The 19,304-nt window shown below is 48.7% G+C and overlaps 1 protein-coding gene across 1 annotated transcript in view; it reads right to left on the bottom strand.

Annotated features, from left to right (window-relative positions):
• The window catches only part of SETBP1 (SET binding protein 1), a 323,214-nt gene extending 308,749 nt beyond the window's left edge, over window positions 1–14,465 (bottom strand). The window contains exon 1 of the mRNA XM_045020887.1: window positions 14,319–14,465. The gene's annotated coding sequence lies outside the window, so the exon portion shown is untranslated. The remainder of the gene's footprint in view (window positions 1–14,318) is intronic.
• Between the last annotated feature and the right edge of the window lie 4,839 nt (window positions 14,466–19,304).

Raw genomic sequence — 19,304 nt, 5'->3', positions numbered from 1 at the left:
CACCAGGATGTGCCACTTCCACTGGGCAGCAATGGAGGCCGCTTCCGTCTGCAAAGAAGCAGCTACAGCATCCAACCCATCAACAAAAAGTGAACTAGATTTGAACATCATTTCAAAACAGGGCCCAGAACAAAACCCTGAACCCGAACTCTGGGAAGTTCATATAGAGATCGGAATTTCTCTGTACGCAGATAGGGACTGACCAAAACCTAGGCTCCTGCCTCAAACTTTGGATCTGGACCCCATCTACATGCCTGACTCTGATCTAAGTTACATCAACGTAAATCAGGAGTAGCTGAATAAAGTCATCTGTGCTGCATTCACACCAGATGGGTGTAAATTGGGTCAGATTAGGTCCTAAGAATCTTGGCATCATCTTGTGTTAGAATCTGCAAACCATGATATCAACAGACCTGCAGCAATAAATAAACAATGATGCACTGTATCTCGGTACAGGAATTAAATGGGTCATTGGTTAAGGTAGCTCATTGTTCTGCATCAGGGTTCATAGTTAAATGAGTTGGGCAATGGGACATTATACTTGTCTTTCTTGTCTGTGCAGACTACACATGCTTTGACTAGTTCGGAAACCTCAGTTCAACCTCCTGAATAAGCAGTCTCCTGGGTAGTTCCCTACCTCTATTCCTTTCCCCAGCTTCAGGCATGCCAGTGCTGTGAGATCTATTTCAAACTTTAAAGCACTAGGCATGAAGACAACACTAGACATGCTAATGGCAGATACCACAGGAGTAAGTCACTCAGTAGGAGCAATGTTATTTCTACCAATGTGACAATACCCTTTTGTTAGGGCAGGTCTACACTAGGGGGCAGGAAATCGATCTAAGATACGCAGCTTCAGCTACGTGAATAGCATAGCTGAAGTCGAAGTACCTTAGATCGAATTACTTACCGTCCTCACGGCGCGGGATCGATGTCCGTGGCTCCCCGTGTCGACTCCGCTACCGCCGTTCGCGTTGGTGGAGTTCCGGAGTCGACAGGAGCGCGTTCGGGGATCGATATATTGCGTCTAGATCAGACGCGATATATCGATCCCCGAGAAATCGATTGCTACCCGCTGATCCAGCTGGTAGTGAAGACGTACCCTTAGTGAGCTGTAGCCCACGAAAGCGTATGCTACAATAAATGTGTTAGTCTCTAAGGTGCCACAAGTACTCCCATTCCTTTTGTTAGTGTATCCCTAAAGCCTCACCCACAAAGATACGAGGTTATGGGCATCTATGGAGATGAAGAAAATGAAATTAGTGATCAGTAAGAAAAGCTTTAGACAACTTCCCTTTTCTTCCTAGTTATAAAGTCAAACTCCAAACCAAATATTGGGAAAGTTTGGTCCCTGATTCAGACATCGTGGCTTGGGGCTGCCTCTAGTCATTCTGCGTTGTCACATGGCTCTGCTGTTCCAGGTTTCATCTGGGGCTGCAAGTGAAAGTGCCAAAATAAAGCAAGAAAGGTTCTTCTGGCCCAACCGGCTGTGTGGAGAGCTGGAATTCAAGTGGGAAAGTTTAATGTACCTATTTTACAGGTCCAAAGGGCTAATTCAGTCTTTTAAATGTTTACCCAAACTAACCCTCCAGATCTTTTGAGATTTACAGAGTAAGGTGATGGTCAATAACCTACTCCAGGTGCATCACATTCTCTGAAATAAATTCCCAGCAGAAAGTGTAACCACTAGCAAGCCTTGATTTTGAGGAAGGATGATTCACAGGTGAATGAGATGAGTTTCAGAGAATTTAGCATTAGTTCTTAATTAGGGAGTTTTTCCATACTTCAGCTGATAAATGCAGATGAAGGAACAAATTCTCTGTGCTAAATTCTGTTTATGGATGTTCTCATATCCACTTCAATGGGATTCATATGTACAGATCTAAGAGCAGGATTTGACCCTAAGAGCTGTGAGTTCAAGAGCTTGCTCTGGATGTTGGACATCCTAGACCTCTACAACAATAGGATACGAGTTTGTTTCCTTCTGTCGCTTCAAGCAGCTACACAAACTCTCCAGGGTGGAAATGCCAGGACGGTAAACTGATTAAGCAGAACATTTGCTAATGACTGACACAGCATCCACGCACTAGATGCTTGTGGAGAAGTGCTACAGAATTTTGGAGTCTACGTGAAAGGAGGTGCCAACTCTATGCTCTTTGCTCTTTACACAATAATAACTATATAAAGAAACCAGACAGGAACAGCCACATCCCAAATACTTGTCTTTCCTAAAGATACACAAACATGCCTCATACAAACTGCTACTCTGGCTGATTCCTTGCAGCTTTTAAAACACAGTGAGCACCAGATGGCTCTCAAACTATTTAAAGGGATACTCTTCTAAGCCTAAACACTACAATACACAAATTGAAGTCGCTACTAAAGCTTCTCTCTTTTCATTCATATAGCTCAAAGAAAAGTAAATACAATTAAACCTAGTTACATATGGGGAAACTGAGGCACGGACAGGAGACGTGTCTTGCCCGAGGTCAGCAGCGGAGTCAAACTAAAGCCCAAATCTGACCCCACTCTGGTGCCATAGGCACTGGACCACTCTTTCCCCATGTGAGATACACTTGCTATTTAACAGCGAAATCCCTAATCACTGATAAAACAACAAAAACCCAGGAAGCTTCTCCACTTCATCCATTTAAAATTGCACAAAGCACTGGGGAATATACAACAGTATCTGACATTCTTGTATCATCTTTCATTCCAAATGATCCCAAGCTACTTCACCAATGATATACCACCCCTGAAATGTGCATTGGGCTGCTAAAAGCAGGGTTGTGCGTTCAATCCTTGAGGGGGCCACTTAGGGATCTGGGGCAAAAATCAGTACTTGGTCCTGCTAGTGAAGGCAGGGGGCTGGACTCAATGACCTTTCAGGGTCCCTTCCAGTTCTAGGAGATAGGTATATCTCCATATATTAACGCAGCTACCTCAGGGGCAGAAGCCACCAGACAACATACACCCCAGGGGAAAGTTTTGGCCAAAGACACTTGAAAAGTCTCAATTAACCTTCAGTGTCCACACGGGGCAGCAGGAGCTTGAGTTTTAAAGTCTCATAAAAAAACCTGAGGCCTGGTCTGCGCTTAAAAGTTTTGCTGGCATAGCTCTAGCGGTTGGAGTGGGGGGGAAAAAAAAATCACACCCCAACCACAGCAAAAATCCTAGTGTAGATGCAGGGATACTGACAAAACAGTCCTTTCCGCAAGTATAGCTTATCTCATACATGGAACTGGGACAGGCTATGCTCCCAAAGGAAATCTTCTATACATTGCATCGACTCAGGGGCAGTTTGCCAGTATAGCTATACCAGCAGACCCTTTCTAGTGTCGCCAAGGCCTGACATGGCACTCAGTTTATCTACTTTGGGAAAACAAAGTCTCTCCCAGTTCCACTAGTTTCAAAATGTCTAGGAATTTCATACGTGATGTTCAGACCACTAAGGGTATGTCTACTCAGGGATAAAAACCTATGACTGGCCTGGGTCAGTGGACTGGGACTCAGGCTCCAGGGCTGAAAAACTGCTGTGTAGACGTTTGGGCGTGAGCTGGAGCCCAGGCTCTGGGACCCTGCAAGGGTGGAGGGTCCCAGAGCTCAGTCTCCAGTCCAAGCCTGAACATTTACCCAGCAATTTTTAGCCCAGCAGCCCGAGTCATCTGAGCTGGGCCAGCTGTGATTGTGCCACAGGGCTTTTATCCACCTGTAGACAAGCCCTGAGTTATCTCCTCTGGCCACAATACTCTCTAAAGAGACCTACCCAGCACTGGCAGGGCACTGGAAAAGGCACCATGACAGCTCTTTTCCATCTCTGCGGCGGATTCTACAATAAACATCCTTCTGCCCTTCACCTGTGTTGGAGCTATCACCTCCATCACAGAAACAAGGGGGAGGAAGACGTCCCTTCAAGCTAAACCAACCCACGGAATCAATAAATAAGGGACTGTAGATGTCTTGGTGATGTACTTTTGGTACAACTCTTCAAAGTCTGACACTTAATCTGGTTAGTCGGTTGTTTTCATATAGAACAAAGGTTCCTACATGCCTGTAGAGGCACCTTTAAATATTTTGTATATCTAAACAAACAGAGATGAAGGAGCAAATCCTCAGGAGATATAGACAAGGCACAGCTACAGGGAAGCCAGTGGAGCTCTGTTGGTTTACTTGTGCCAAGCATCTGGTCAACAAACATTAAATGTAACTTTCACTCGTTTTCACTGGACTCCTACAATCTAAAATCTAACTCTGTTCCAAACCTTTCATCAATAAAGTGCAAGGCAAGTAGGAATCAAGACGTCCCATAAAGCGATGTTCAGCAGCCAAACGTCAGAAAGGCTGGGGATGGGCTAGGTAACCTGCTGTCTAGAAGTATCTTGCAACCATGTGATTCTGCAGATAGCTGTACACACACACACACACACACACACACACACACAGAAATGAAGGCCCATGCATCCATAATTATACAGGCACGTATCTGTTTCTTCAACATAGAGACATTAAATCAGGGTTTCTCAAACAGGGGTCGACGCTTCTATAGGGAAAGTCCCTGGCGGGCGGACCAGTTTGTTTACCTGCCCCGTCCGCAGGTCTGGCCGATCGCGGCTCCCACTGGCCGCGGATGGCTGCTCCGGGCCAATGGGAGTTGCTGGAAGCGGCGGTCAGTAAGTCCCTCGGCCTGCGCCGCTTCCAGCAGCTCCCATTGGCCCGGGAGCAGCGATCTGCGGCCAGTGGGAGCCACTATCAGCCGGACCTGCGGACGGGGCAGGTAAACACACCGGCCCGGCCTGCCAGGGGCTTTCCCTACACAAGTGGCGACCCCTGTTTGAGAAACCCTGATTTAATGGTAGATTATGGAATTATATTTGATTCCATAATTAGGTTTGAGGCTCCATAATTCGATCAGATAGGTACCTTCCTGTGTAAGTACCTGTCAGAGGAGCACTGAAGGGAGGGCCAACTGAACGATCAAACAACTGACACCACCATAAATCACAAAGCCCATACAAAAGACATACTGCCCACGGTGCTGCTGCTGCAACAGCAGAAACCACAGACAAGTGTGGAGCAGTGAATGTCAGGGTAGATGCCATCCAAGGACAACCCCTGGTGCCCATACCCAAGGTGGGGTTCTGAGCCTGCACAGCAACAGGCTTGCAGGAGTTCCCCATTTTCACATGCACGTTGAAGACTAGTTGTGTCTAAGCGGGATGCACTTAAAATTACATGAATATTTTTTCATGCACACAATTGAAACCTAGTGATTATTTGCAAATGCATCCTTCCCTTCTCCCACACACTCACCACCCAACTCAGAGCGATGTGCCTCACCACCCCTAGCAAGCCATCAAGCAACATCTCTCCCATCCCCAAGTGCCTGTCACAAAGGGGCAAATTCTACACTGACTTATACTCTGTGGGCCAATGCTGCTGTTAAAACTGGGGTAAATGAACTTTCATTAGATTCACACCTGTGCATCTAAGAGCAGAATTTGACCCACATCTCCCCAGTGAAGACCATGTGTTGCCCGATATTCTGATTTGTATTACGGTCGCAACTGGAGGGCCAGACTGAGATCACAGCGAGGCACAGTACCAACACGGGGAGATCATCCCTGCCCCAAGCGGCTTACACACTAGACCAGTCAAGAAGTGAATGCTTTGCCCAAGATCACACAGCAAGTCAGCAGCAGAGCTGGGAACAGAACGCAGCTCTCCTGTCTCCCAGGCCACTGGCCTCTCCCCTAGACCCCGCTGCACAGAGACTAACGCACCGTAGCAATAGACATCATGATCCAGGGTCCAATGCAGAGCACAGTGCGGTCTGTAGTAATACGGGCCACCACAGGAACCAAGCTATTTCTATAATAACAGCAGCAAGCTATTTGGGGGACAGCAGCAACCTGACCTGAGGTGGGTACACTGGAGATCTGCTTACCCTAGATGATCACAGTGGTCTCTTCTGGCCTTAGTATCTATACTGGAAGTATTCGCAGCTACTACAAATGGAAAATGTACAGGTATTTAGGAAAAGGATCTAGAAGTAGAGGCCAACTATGGAGAACAAACGCCACACAATTCCATCAGTTCCATCTTACCGAACTTCCCTAGTCTGACCCGGCTCTTGGAAGTCGGCCATCCGACACAGTAGCCTGATTCTCACCCAGACGTTGTAGCACTCTAATCTCTTTCTCTCCCTCTGATCAAACATTCCCGGCTGCACCCAGAAACTTGCTGAAAATGATTCCGCTGCATAAATCATTAACGAGGGTTTGGGTTGTATTTATAGCTGCGGCCACACTTTTTTTTTTCTTTTGGGGGGGGACAGAAGGGGTTGTGGAGGTGGTTGAGGGGGGGCAGAAGCGGTGGGGGGGGTTGGTTTTGGTTTTTTTTTAGGGGGAGGGCAGAATGGGGTTGTGGAGGCGGTTGAGGGGGGCAGAAGGGGTTGTGGGGGTTTTTGGGGGTTTTTTTTTGTTTGTTTGTTTTTCCTGATGCAAATGCCAGGGAGGCCAGCACTCCCTCTTTCAGGGCAAAAAGTGTGCATCTGATAGGGGATGCACAATGACTGGGCTAGGTATCCTTGTCACAACCCCGAAGCAATGGCACAAGGATGCACAACAAGAAGACTGCAATCCAGGGTCCCTCCTTCACCTTGGCTACATGCTGTCCAAAGTGTCTCATGTGACCAAACTTTGTTTATTTCAAACCCGATCATGCCTATGAAAGGCTGGATTTTGGGGGGGGAGCTTATCACAATGTGGTTTTGTTATTAAAGCCCTGACAATGACCCAGATTCTCAAAGATCCTTCAGCACTTAGCGCCCATTGATTTCAACAAGAGTTCGGCACCTGGATACCTTGGAGGCCCAAAGTATTTGGCGCTGTACGACACACATACAAGGACTGTCCTTGCACCGAAGAGCCTACAGTGTCAAGGAGCGTCTGAGATATGCTGGGACACCAAGAGGAAAGTGTTAATTCGGAACGCAGATGGCGGTAGTTTAGTTTTGCTTCCATTCGTTATCCTCTTCTAAAGAGCTGGAGCAGAGAGGGCCTTTGATTGACATCAATTAGAGTTGAGGGGAGTTGGTGCATTGGAACTGGGTGTGATTCCTAGTGTGGGGAGAAAGACTCGGCCGGGTGCACTAAAAATAGCAGGGCTGACATTGCAACCCAGCGGTGGCTTGCACTAGCCACCCAAACTTGGACCTAAAGGGTTGGGTGGGCTTAGACTCCGCTAGTCGCTGCACCACGACTCCTCAAAGCTTCTATTTCCCGGTTGAATTGCGTCTCCACACCTGTGTCCACTGGGGAGGAAGGCAAGGCAGAGACAGGCCCAGCATTACCATAGTTAAAGACCAAACGGTGCCCTTAGTTACTCCCCTGTAATCCTAATGTCTTCAGTGAAGTCTGACAGATGAAGCTGGGGGCAGAATTTGGCTCCATATATTCATGGACGAGGGCAAAATTAATAATATCAATTTGTCTTTAACATGCAGATTTTCTGACATTTGTGTGCTTAGCTGTGCCAACTTTCAGTTGCATCACTGCCATTTCTTCCATATAATTTCCCGAGTTTTTTTACTTAAAAAAAATTCCCGGGTCTGTAACTAACACTGTCCATGTGCTGAGGCACAACAGAACCTGCAAATATCATGAAGGCCACACTTTAAAACTTACAAGGTGCTAGTTAGTCAGAGGCAGGCTATAATCCATTGATACTGCAGCCCAAGTACAAATATGGTACAAAGTTACTAGAATGTACCCTTAGAATGGCCTAATCTAATCCTAAATCATCAGAAAGCCTCCCATTAACCTCAATAAGTATTTTATTAGGCCCTAAATGTATATGGACCAAGATAGTTCCAGAGATTGCTGATTGAAACATCCATAGGCATTAAGTGAGACTGTCTGTATTAATTAGTAGCCCCGCATTTTATATATATATTAGCAGGGTCCTGATTAAGAATAAACCAACTTTCTTCAAACTTATCTTGATTTTTAGGATGCAGTCAGATCTGCTAGCCATGCTCAGTTGGAAGAAAATCAGTGCAGTAGTATTAAAAGTTATGAATATTTAAATTAGGCAAGCTTATCCATATGAATGCTTCTGCAAAGTGCATCTCTAAGGGCATATCAACAGACAACATTTTCTATTGGGCATGCTTGGTATGCAATTTTCAAATGGTCATAACTTTCGTGATCAAAACTTTTTTCTCTCATACCAGGCAAAGACAGAAGTTCGCAACAAGCACTACGTTCCTACTAATTTATCTGTTCAAATTCCAGCTGTTGCCCAGTCTAAAAGTGTGTGGTTAGAAATAATTCAAAAGGCAAAGGTGATTTCCCCCTACTCCCACACCTTTTCTGAATCAATTACATGGCAACTAACAATGGGAGGGAATTTGCTCAGCCGTTCCCTCCTCCCATCCCCCAGAAAACTCCATCAACCAAACAACACTTGAAATTGTTCAATGCAAAATGTGAAAGTTACATATGCAAACACGGGTTGATAACTGAAACCAGTTAAGACTAATAGGTACCCACAATAATACTTTGCATGTAAACAGCCTTATTCATCTGAGGACCTCAAAGCACTTATCAAATGTACTTAATTAAGCCTCACAACTTCTCTGATCCCTTATGGAAAAGCACTGAAGAATTTAATAGAACATTATAGCCTTGGTATTGAAAATTGTTATATTCCTGCTATAGAATTCTATAGGAAAAGTATACAGAAAAGATTTCATTCTCTAGCAAATTAATAGGATTCCAGGTTAATTTCTACAGAAGTCTGTTAAATTCATTGAGGCCCAGAGGTTCAGGCCTCTCTCCACATTTGATATAGATATAAGATAACAAAATCACAAATAAATTAATAGTAGCAGGTTGGTTTTAACATCCAACTATTACTTTACCACAGCTTGCCGCAATGGCAAATTATTTTTTTGTGGTTTATACCACTATCCTCCCCTGTGCTGGCTGGATGGCCTGGGATACGAAACAAACCCAGCGCCAATCCAAAAGGGGAAATGGTCTCTTTTCCCCACATTCTAGATGATAAACAGAATCCACTTCTCCCAACTCCTTGCCATGCTTCCCCAACTTGTGGAAGACATGCTGGATTGTTCCCAGGCTTTTCTCCAAATTAACTAATGTTGTTGCTTGCTTTGTTCTCCACGTCCAATTAAATGAGATTGCGGAATCCAGACAGCATGTTGGGTGGGGAGTTCTGCTTCTTCATAGCATCCTGTAGATTTCTAAGCAGGTCAGAATATACAACAAACTTTTCAAGCAATGTCAAGAGAAAGGTTCAGTCTTAAAAAGAAAAGATGAGCTTTGAGCCTGGCTTATGCGCAGTTGTGTTAACAATGACAGCTGCAATTTGGCCATGTGTCTGAATAAAACTGGGGAATGGGCCCAACCCATAAAATCTGGATCCACTTTCAGATCAGATAGCATCTCAAAACTAAGAGAGACCTGGTTCCAGAGTTCTGACTCGGGACCATCTCTAAATAAGATGGCAACTTTCTAAAAGAGTAATTGTATTTCCTCCATGGTATTTTAGGGGAAGAACAACCTGTTGACATTTTAAGGTGGAAAGAAAAAAGTGACAGGCTAGAACTAGAAAGCCAGCAGCAAGGCATTGTGGGTACTTGCCCCCAAAAAATTCTCCTTATGCATTAATCCACACACACCTGATATTCCACTGATGGGCTTTTCCAGACACCAATTTGAGATTTATTTTAACTCATGTCTCCAGACAGAGAATGCCGATACACTAACAGTCCCTAGGTTCCTAGTGAGCAATGTGTAAAACTACAGGCTAGATTTTCAGGTGGTTTTCACCCAGCCCTTAACTGTGTGGGTGGGGATTTTGCATGAGCACCTATTTGCATTATCCTCCCTGTGTGTGTCTAACTGCTGGATTTGCATGCACCATAATTCTGCATGCATACAGTATAGACAAAGAAAGGCCACATTGCAAAAATCTGGTCATAAATATTATTTTACCCTGGTGCACATCACTGATTTTAAACTATAGCACACTTTTGTGCAACTTTTTTGCCTTGCCTTCAAAACAAACTCAGATGCAAGAGTCTTTGAAATTCCTCTCCTTACAAAGATCAGCTAAACTCTGGTGACATGTAGTTATTCTAAGGGGAACTGAGGGAGATTATGAGGGTACACTGATGATAATCACTCATCAATTCATTGGGAGAGATATCAGTTCCACCACAGTAATCCTTTGGACTCCAGAACTGTGTTATGTGGTTCATTAGACAATAGCATCTCTTGCTATTGGTTGGGTCAAGAGTCAAAACTGCAGCATAATTGCAAGTCTCCCAGCACAAGGCAATAGTTTTTCAGTCCTGGAGGGTGTTGTCCAAAGGGGAAAGAAAACAGAAGGGAAAGATTAAGTATGAGCAATTGAGCCCTACTGAGAGGGCAGAAAAGTCACTGGAATTGGGATTAGCCAAAATCTTGTAATGAAAAACAAAAGCCCTGTTGGTAGGCTGGGATATATACCTAAGAGGTGTGAAGGGGGGGGGGGGAGAGGCTAGAGGACAGGGGAGGGGAAAAGGAGCTAAGAGGGAGGGAGGAAATAGACTATAAAAGGGGATTAAGTAATAAATGAAGGAAAAAATGATATTCTTACATTGTAAGGAATTTGTGGACAATAGATGCTCAGTATTATTTTTAGTTAATTGGAAATAGCAATTTGATTAATTTGGGATCGGGTTCATTCTAAGTGTTTTAATTGAAATGATACTAAACAACAAACCTTAACCAAGAAACCCTATAAATATCAAATAGAACTAAATGGCTCAACTATTACTAATCAAAGCCTGTATTTCGTTTGTTTGCCAGCACCTACTATACTTTATGGCTTTGCACAAACTAACACACCCTTTCGTTCTATTTCAGATAGCTCATCCTCTTCAAATGATAATGTGTTAATCTAGGCTGGGGTTTTTTAGCAGGAACCAAAGAGCTCACGCAACTTGAAATAACATCAGCAAAACATTATTTATTCCCCAGCCCTAGTTGCAGAGAAAACAGAGGTTTTCTTGGCTCCCTTACTTCTCAATAGATTTCTGGTTTCAATTAAAATTTTGAGTCTGAGAAGTTTAAAAAAAAAAAGTCAAAGGAAAGAGAGGCTGGAAGAGAAATCTCCAATCCCTGGGTGTTTTTTTCTCTTTACATAACTATTCCAATCACAGCAGAGATTAAAGTACAACTACATTGTTTGCAGAACTTGTTTCTCACTCTACTGCCACATAGCTACTGACTGGGGGCATTAACAGAACTGAGGGCTAAGGTACCAGAATGTGATTACACAGAAGGAGATCCACTTGGGTATTTGTTTCCATTTAAATAAAAACTTTCCTTTCTCTTCTATAAGGTCACAGACAGTCATTTCCCTAGACTTGTAGCATCATTTGTAGTGCTAGAAGGACAGTTGCACCATTACTGTTGACTGCAGCAAGTTAGTCAGCTCTGTCTGCAGGGGCTGTTTAATCAATTGTTACCATTTGGGTCCATAATATTAAACACTGGATTGGATTTGCCCGCAATTCTTTACCCCTGAAATCCTCGTGTCAATATGAAAGGAATCAAATGACTTCCCCTGACAGCAGAGGACTAGCAGGATCAACATTTTACTTGCCTAGAATACACTTTTAATGTGACAGATGTACATATAAGGCAACACACCGCCTACCCAGTGGCATATTGCAGCCTGGATACTGCAGAACCACTGCTAGCCAAGCTGACCCAGTCTACTGGCTTGTTTACTCCTAGCAGGTAATGAAACACCTTCATTTTCAGTATTCAAAAGAGAAATATTGTTTCTCCTTGTATGTCCCCCTAGTACATTTGTTTGCCACCTACTCCTCCCAGTGCTCAGCTCAGATTACAGTATTACCACTAACGGCAACAACTGTGCCTCGGATGCCCGCAAAACCTTACAGACCAGAGGGAGAGGTGCATAAACTAGAAGCAACACACACGGAATCGGTTGTTTTTTTTATGCGAACTTTTCCAGCGCTCATACCTAGCCCTTGCGCCGGTCTGCGTTTCACAGCCTCATCTCCTTCCTCCACCCCCCTGCGAGCACTCAGACTTGGGAGCGAGCCGCCCGGTCAGCAGCTATCTTAAGACACATATAAAAACAGGCGCAGGCACAGACGCAATAGATCCTCGAGGCATCAGGGCAGAGAGATAAACGTGTCTGGGCGAGCGTGCCCTGAACTGTCACAGCCGCCACGAGAGAAATTGACCTGGAGTCTTTTCAAGACAGCATCTGAATTTTCTCTTCCTGCAAGCGCATCTCCCGCCCTGCATATGACCCCCCCCACACACACACACCCCATCCACCCCCTTTTTTACACCCCCTCAGCATCAATTAGATGTGAACTGAAGACAGGGGCTGCTGCCCCTGCTTGAGAGACGCGATTTTCAGCAAAGCGGATCAAACCTTCCCGCCCAGCTGGGGAAGGGAAGTTTTGGGCTGGCTGGGTGGGTTCCGTCACCGGGGCTGATCAAATGCCGGCAGCTCAAAGTCGCAGATACAGGGGGTGGGGGAGGCTGTCTGCGGGAACTGAAACTGACAAGCGGTGTCAGTTCCCTTGGCAGGGTCCTTTTCAGGGCCATCATCGCCACGAGCACCTCGCCCCCCACAAATCCAGTTTGACTTTCGATGCACGTGGCCCGGAGCCCACGTTTGGCCGCAGAGGACTTGGGGGGGGGTGGCGGGGCTGCCGGGGGGGGGGGCGGCGAAGGCGCAATTGCTTGTGCCGAGAAGCTGCTCCTTCGGGGAAGAGTTTCTTACGGCAGATCGCCCTTTTAGCATTAGACGCCAACCATCAGATTATCAGTGCCGTTTATTTGAAGCGGAAACGAATCGGAAATCCTTCTCTCAACTGCCTTTTTAGACATAAATACACACATACACACAGACACAGACACACACACGCTTGCGGACGACACAACAGGCTGTCCCGCCGTGGCCTGTTTGTTCCGCGTGTGCCATGCTACGCACACACATGTCCACGTACATCTCCCTCTCTCTCTCTCTCTCTCTCACACACACACACACACACACACACACGAGAGATCATCACAACGTGAAGGGGCATCAGCCCAGCTTCAGGCTCAATAAGTCTCATCTCCCACTGCCAGGCAAGGAAACTTGTCCACGATCTCCAGTTCAAACCGGGGCGCTGCTTGGGGAGGGGTGAATTTCACCCAGCCACGATTTGACAATAGCTTCTCTAACCTGCAGACTGATTTTACAAGCCAGCGTCCTTTCCTGCCCCACCATCATCCGGCTGTTTACATGCCCCAGTCCCTAGACGCTTTAACGCCAGCTATGCCCTGGTTTTATTTCAGGGAGGTGGCGAGGAATAATCGGGGGAGCGGGTTGGATTCTTAACAATGCGGTTTACTTCTGAACCAAACAGGAGGTGTGTGTGGAGGGGGGAATCCTGCGCTGTTAATTACCCACCCCCTGGCTTTCTGCACACACACAAACACACACAGACAGCAAACGTGAAAAAATCGGGACAGGGGGCAATAGGAGCCTATATAAGAATAAGACCCCAAAATCAGGCCTGTCCCTATAAAATCGGGACATCTGGTCACCCTAAATCACACACACACACTTGTTTGTTACTGGAAATTGCCGCTTTCGTGGAGTGCCGTGTCCTTTTCAATGTCAACATAAACCCAGTGGGCTGGTGTGAAGGGAACACGAACACACAAGGGCTTTAAGTCCTTACGAGAACTGTGCTGGATTTAAATCCACCCCATGCCATCTACAGCTATTACAAAAATCAGAGGCATTAAGAAAGGGGGGTGGGGGGAATCCCCAGCAAGGTTACTCTCTAGCTCCACTTAACCGGCAATTTACGAAGGGGGGGGGGGGGAATCTGCCAGACACACTCCTGCCACCTACCCCACGCCACCATCAGAAAGGCTCAGACAGACCAGGAAAGGGAGATGGGCGTTCACGGGAGGGGTAATGAAATACATGAGACAAACTCCTCCAAAATGTAGCCACCCCGGGAGCACGAGCCAGCCGAAAGGGGGGCCCCGGAGGCGGGGGAGGGGGGGGGAGGGAATCACATACACACAGAATAGAAATGCACAAAAATAAAGACTTTCCCGCGCCATTGCAAAGTCGCCGGGGGGTGGGGGGGAGGGAGGGAAGGCAGGCGACCGACATTAACTTTCGCATGCAGCCCAAAGCAAACAAACCCGCCCGTGCAATCCGGAGCGAGGTTTCCACGGCGGCGCGTGTGTACTAACCCATAGCCCCCCAAACCGGAGCGGGGCTTCGTCTCTCGGGTCCCCCCACGGGGTCTCTTCTCGGGTTAGATCCCGGTTCCAATCCCTCGCCGGAGCCCCCAGAGGTGTTCGCGCTCGTGCTGCGGCAAAGCCATGGCGGTGCTCATCTGTCAGATGCGGGGAGCACACGCAGCGGAGCCGGAGGGGGAGGGGGCAGCGATCGGGGCCGGGAAGGGCGGGGGGGAGGGAGAGGGGGGGGGGGAATGCACGGAGATAGAGAGAGCGATGATAGAGAGATAAATAGAGAGGGAGAGATCGAGCAGGGGGGAAAATGGCGCCTGGCAAGCCGGAGTCAATCACATTCACAGTCCCGGCTCATTTTAGCAGGATCCGAAATAAAAATGAAAAGGAGAAAGGGGGAGGGGGGGGAGAGAAAGACAAGAGGAGGGGGGAGGAGGAGGAGGAGGAGGAGGAAGGGGAGGGTGGAGAATCAATGCACCGGATAAAATCCCGGCTCTGGAATGGATGGAGCTGCTCCCGCGCTCGTCCTCGCTTTTTAAAGGGCTGCTGCTCGGTGGGGAGAGACGAAGCGGCTCCTGGTTACGGCCCCCCCCCCCGCACCCCCACCCTTTCCCCCGTGCGCGCCGAGGGGGATTGCTGGAGAGTGGGGAAAGGTTTTTGCTGATCGCGGCACTTTAATCAGGGCTGAAGCTCTCTGCCTCTGTGCTTGCTGCTGCAGCTGCCGGCGGCTTGCTCCATGGCTCCCCCTACGCGCTCCGGGTGCCTTCCGCGGCTCTAGTCCCGGAGCAGAGTGAGGGGGGAAAGGGAGCGGCGGGGGAGCACGATCATTTTTAATGGGGGGAAGGGGGGGCACTGCTCCTGCTGCCCGGCCGGCTCGCTCCTGGAGAGGCAGGCTGAGGTTGCCACGCCGGGGCTAGGAGCTGGGGGCTGCGTTCTGCTCTCTCGGGGGCTGCAGTGTGGTTTTTTTTTCCCTTAAAGGAGGTAGGGGCGGTGATGAGTTGTTTAAGCCGATCCCTGAGCGGATGGCTTCCTCTCTACGTGCCGGGGCTGGTTTTTCTCTCTCCCGGAGACTGGCAGCAGCAGTAGTAGGTTTTTCTGGTGGTGGTGGTTTTGTTTTAAAGGAAGGATCAAACACACACACACACACACACACACACAGGAGCTGTAATGCTCAGCGCTGGGTTAATGTACTCAACACTGCCACTACCTGACACAACAGCAGCAGTGTTGGGGGCAGGGGAGAAAAGCCAGAGAAAAGAAATAGAGAGGGGGAGACGAGAAAATCAGATTGGTTCTGTCTGCCCCACCACCACACAGACAGAGAGATTTCACATTTCAGCCCCAGAGGTTTATTTTAAATAATGGCATGCATGTACCATGCTCCTGTGAGCTATGATTGCTCATACACTGCTTTCTGGTGAGGAGGGGATTGCTACAGCCTTGAGGGTCCAGGTCTTACACGCAGGCGTCAATTGTTACTCGCCTGAGTAATCATATTGAAAACAATTAGGATGAGTGAGGACTAAACAGGTGAGTAAAGGTTTGCAGGGTGGCGCCTTTACTCAGAAATGTGCATGCCCATGGAATTTAATATGCAACACGGAGGGGGGGGGGTTAGTCTAAAATATCTTAGGTTCCTCCACAAAAGGGTTTTCTTATTTTATGGAATTGTATGGGATACCCCATCCTGCCACTTGTTTTAAGAGCTAGGCTATAGCCCACCTGCAAAGGACCAGGGTGTATAATGATAGCAATGATGCAAGGAACTTCTCCCCTTTAAACCAGCATGCAGGCGCCAGCCACAAGGACAACCCCTACAGTCACCTGAGTGCCAGGACTACCTGAGGCTAGCTACCTGAAATGGGGTGATCCATCCCCATCGGACACAAGGCTGTGTGCATGCTATACACCTCTTGCAGAGTGTAGCAGCCCGGGGGGTTCCCTAGAAGTCCCTCCCTCTGAGAGCTCCAGCTGGATGGTGAGGTTCCACTTGTCCTGTAAGGCACTGTAGAAGGGTTCAGCCCTCTCCGGGGCAGCGGAGAACCAGACCGCCTCACTGCACCCCACGCTCATCAGGGCCAGACTCTTCCATACCTCCCAGGCAGGACAGGAAGTCAGCATTAGCATGGTCCTTGCCTGCCCTAAAGGCATAGGGCTGTAGCGCCAGGTACCAACTCTGTATTCTCATATTATTACCCTTCATTCAGGCCAGCCACTGGAGCGCAGCGTGGTCCATGATCAACGTGAACGGGACTCCAAGGACATAGTAATGCAAGGCGTCACAAGCCCACTTTACCACAAGGGCCTCCTTCTCCACCACCGCCTAGTTCTTCTCCTGGGGAAACAACTTCCGGCTGATGTATAAGACCGGGTGTTCTTCCCCATCCATTTCTTGGGACAGGACGGCCCCAAGTCCTACCTCCATCTGGAGGATGAACTCCCGGTCGAAATCAGGACTATATAGGACTGGTTCATGCCAAAGACTTTCTTTGAGTGTCTGGAATGCGTCATCGCACTCTCGAATCCAAACTACCCGCCGGGGGCTGTCCTTGGTCAAAAGTCCAGTCGAGGGGGCTGCGATTGACGCAAATTGGGGAATAAACTGCCGATAGTATCCAACAAATCCCAGGAACTGGCACACCTGGTGCTTCGTGGTGGGCGGTGGGCAGGTTGCGATGGCCTGAACCTTTCCCACGAGGGGCTTCACTTGTCCTTTCCCGATCGTATACCCCAGATAGGTAGTTTCTTGCCAGCTAATGCGGCATTTCTTTGGATTGGCTGTTAACCCTGCTGCCCGCAGGGATCTGAGGACCGCCGCTACTCGTTCTAGGTAGTCCTCCCAATGGCAGCTGTAAACAACCACATCATCAAGCACCACCAAGACTGCGTAGTCTTGGTGGTGCTGAAGGAGGCGGTCCATCAGTCATTGAAATGTTGCTGGGGCCCCAGGGAGGCCAAAGGGCATCCGAGTAAACTGATACAGGCCCGTGGGGGTGGCAAAGGCGATCTTTTCCTTGGAGGCAGGATCAAGGGGGATCTGCCAGTATCCCTTGCTCAGATCAAGGGTGGTGATGAAGCAGGCCTCTGCTAACTGGCCCAGCAGTTCATCTACCCGGGGCATCTGATACGCATTGAACTTTGAGATAGCATTGATGCGTCGGAAGTCGATGCAGAACTGTTGCATGCCATCAGGCTTAGGTACCAGTACTACCGGGCTGCACCATTCGCTCGGCGATGGTTCGATGACTCCCAGGTCCAGCATGGCCTGTACTACCTCTTCAATGACCTGCCACATGTGATGTGGCAAGGGCCTGGTTGCCCCCCGGATCACCACCCTAGACTCCATCTGAATAGTCTGATAGACGAGGGTTGTGTATCCCATTGGGCTGTGAAAGTTCGCGGGAACGCCTGTAGAAGGCACTGGGTCTGCTTAAGTTGCTCCTTGTCAGTATCTCCCCAAGCTGGGGTCCTGCGGGGTCCTCCATACGTGTTACGTGGGGGCCCAGCTCAGGCTCCGGTGGGTAAGGGTTAATTAAGAGTCCCTCTCGCTCCCGCCAGGGTTTGAGGAGGTTGATGTGGTACCGTTGAGTTTTCTTGTGCCAGTCGGGCTGGTTGATCTCATACTTGATGGGCTTGACCTTTCAGACCACCTTATAAGGCCCTTGCCAGCGGGCCAGTGGCTTTGACTCACTTGAGGGTAGGAGGAGTAAAACCCGATCACCGGGCTGGAAGTCGCGGGCCCATGCGTCCCAGTTGTAGGTGTGGGCCTGAACTTCTTGGGCGGCCTTCAAATTTTCCCGAGCCAGGGCCCAGGCCTGAGTGAGGTGTTCCTGGAGCTGCACTACATATTTCAAGAGGCCCTGGGTTGGCAACGAGGCTTGCTCCCATGTCTCCCGCATTAGGTCCAGCAGCTCCCGCGGGCGGCAACCATATAACAGCTCCAAGGGGGAAAACTTTGTAGAGGACTGGGGCACCTCCTGGATCGCCAGGAGCAGCAGTGGGAGTAGCTGGTCCCATCAGCAGAGGTCTTCTGGGGGGAACATGCGTAACATGTCCTTTAGGGTCTGGTTAAACCGTTCGACCAGACCGTCGGTTTGTGGATGGTAGACCGAGGTGTGCAATTGCTTGATCCCCAGGTGCTCACACACCTGTCACAATAGCCAGGAAGTAAAGTTGGTGCCCTGGTCGGTGAGAATCTCCTAAGGCAGGCCTATGTGAGCGAAGACCTTCACGAGCTCACCCGCGATGGTGCAGGCCATGATGCTCCGGGTACTGCCTCTGGGAAATGGGTAGCAAAATCTACCATGACCAATACATACCGAAACCCGGCAATGCTTTTTGGGTGGGGGACCACCAGGTCCATGGCCACATGCTCAAATGGGGTTTCGACTAAGGTAAGAGGGGCCTTGGGGGTCTGCGTGGGAGCAGCCAACTGGCATTCCGGACAGGACTTACAGTAGTTCCTCACATCCTGGTGTAGGCCAGGCCAGAAGAAGTGCTTCAGTATTCGGGCCAGAGTCTTCTTCTGGCCCAAGTGTCCGGCCGCCGGGACCTCTTGGACTAGTTTCATTACTGCTCGCTGGTGGCATCAGGGCATGAGTAGTTGGGTCTGGGACTCCCCTGTGCGCGGGTCCCGCTCCACCCGATAGAGGCGCTCCTACCACAGTTCAAAGTGTGGCCACTGCGTCGCCCATTGTGGATCAATGATGGTGCCATCGACAGCAGCCAGCTGCTCGTGCATGTGCCTGAGGGTGGAGTCAGCCCTTTGGTCACGGCAAAAATTGGTGTGAAGCAGGGGTGAACCCCTAGCTTCCAGAGGGGAATCCTCAGGTTCTTACCCTGGTTCGTTGTGGTCAGGTTCTCCCCATCTTCTGCCTGGGCCTTGGGGGGAGGCCTTCTTCCAGTACTGGGGTGACCATGGGGCTTTCCCCAGAGTTGGAGCGGAGGACTTCTGGGAACTCTGGCAAGTCCCATCTCAGGATCACC

This window comes from Mauremys mutica, chromosome 6 (genome assembly GCF_020497125.1).
Source record: "Mauremys mutica isolate MM-2020 ecotype Southern chromosome 6, ASM2049712v1, whole genome shotgun sequence".
Lineage (NCBI taxonomy): Eukaryota > Metazoa > Chordata > Testudines > Geoemydidae > Mauremys > Mauremys mutica.
The sequence above is the reverse complement of the archived record's forward strand: the minus strand, read 5'-3'. Positions and strand labels throughout refer to the sequence as shown.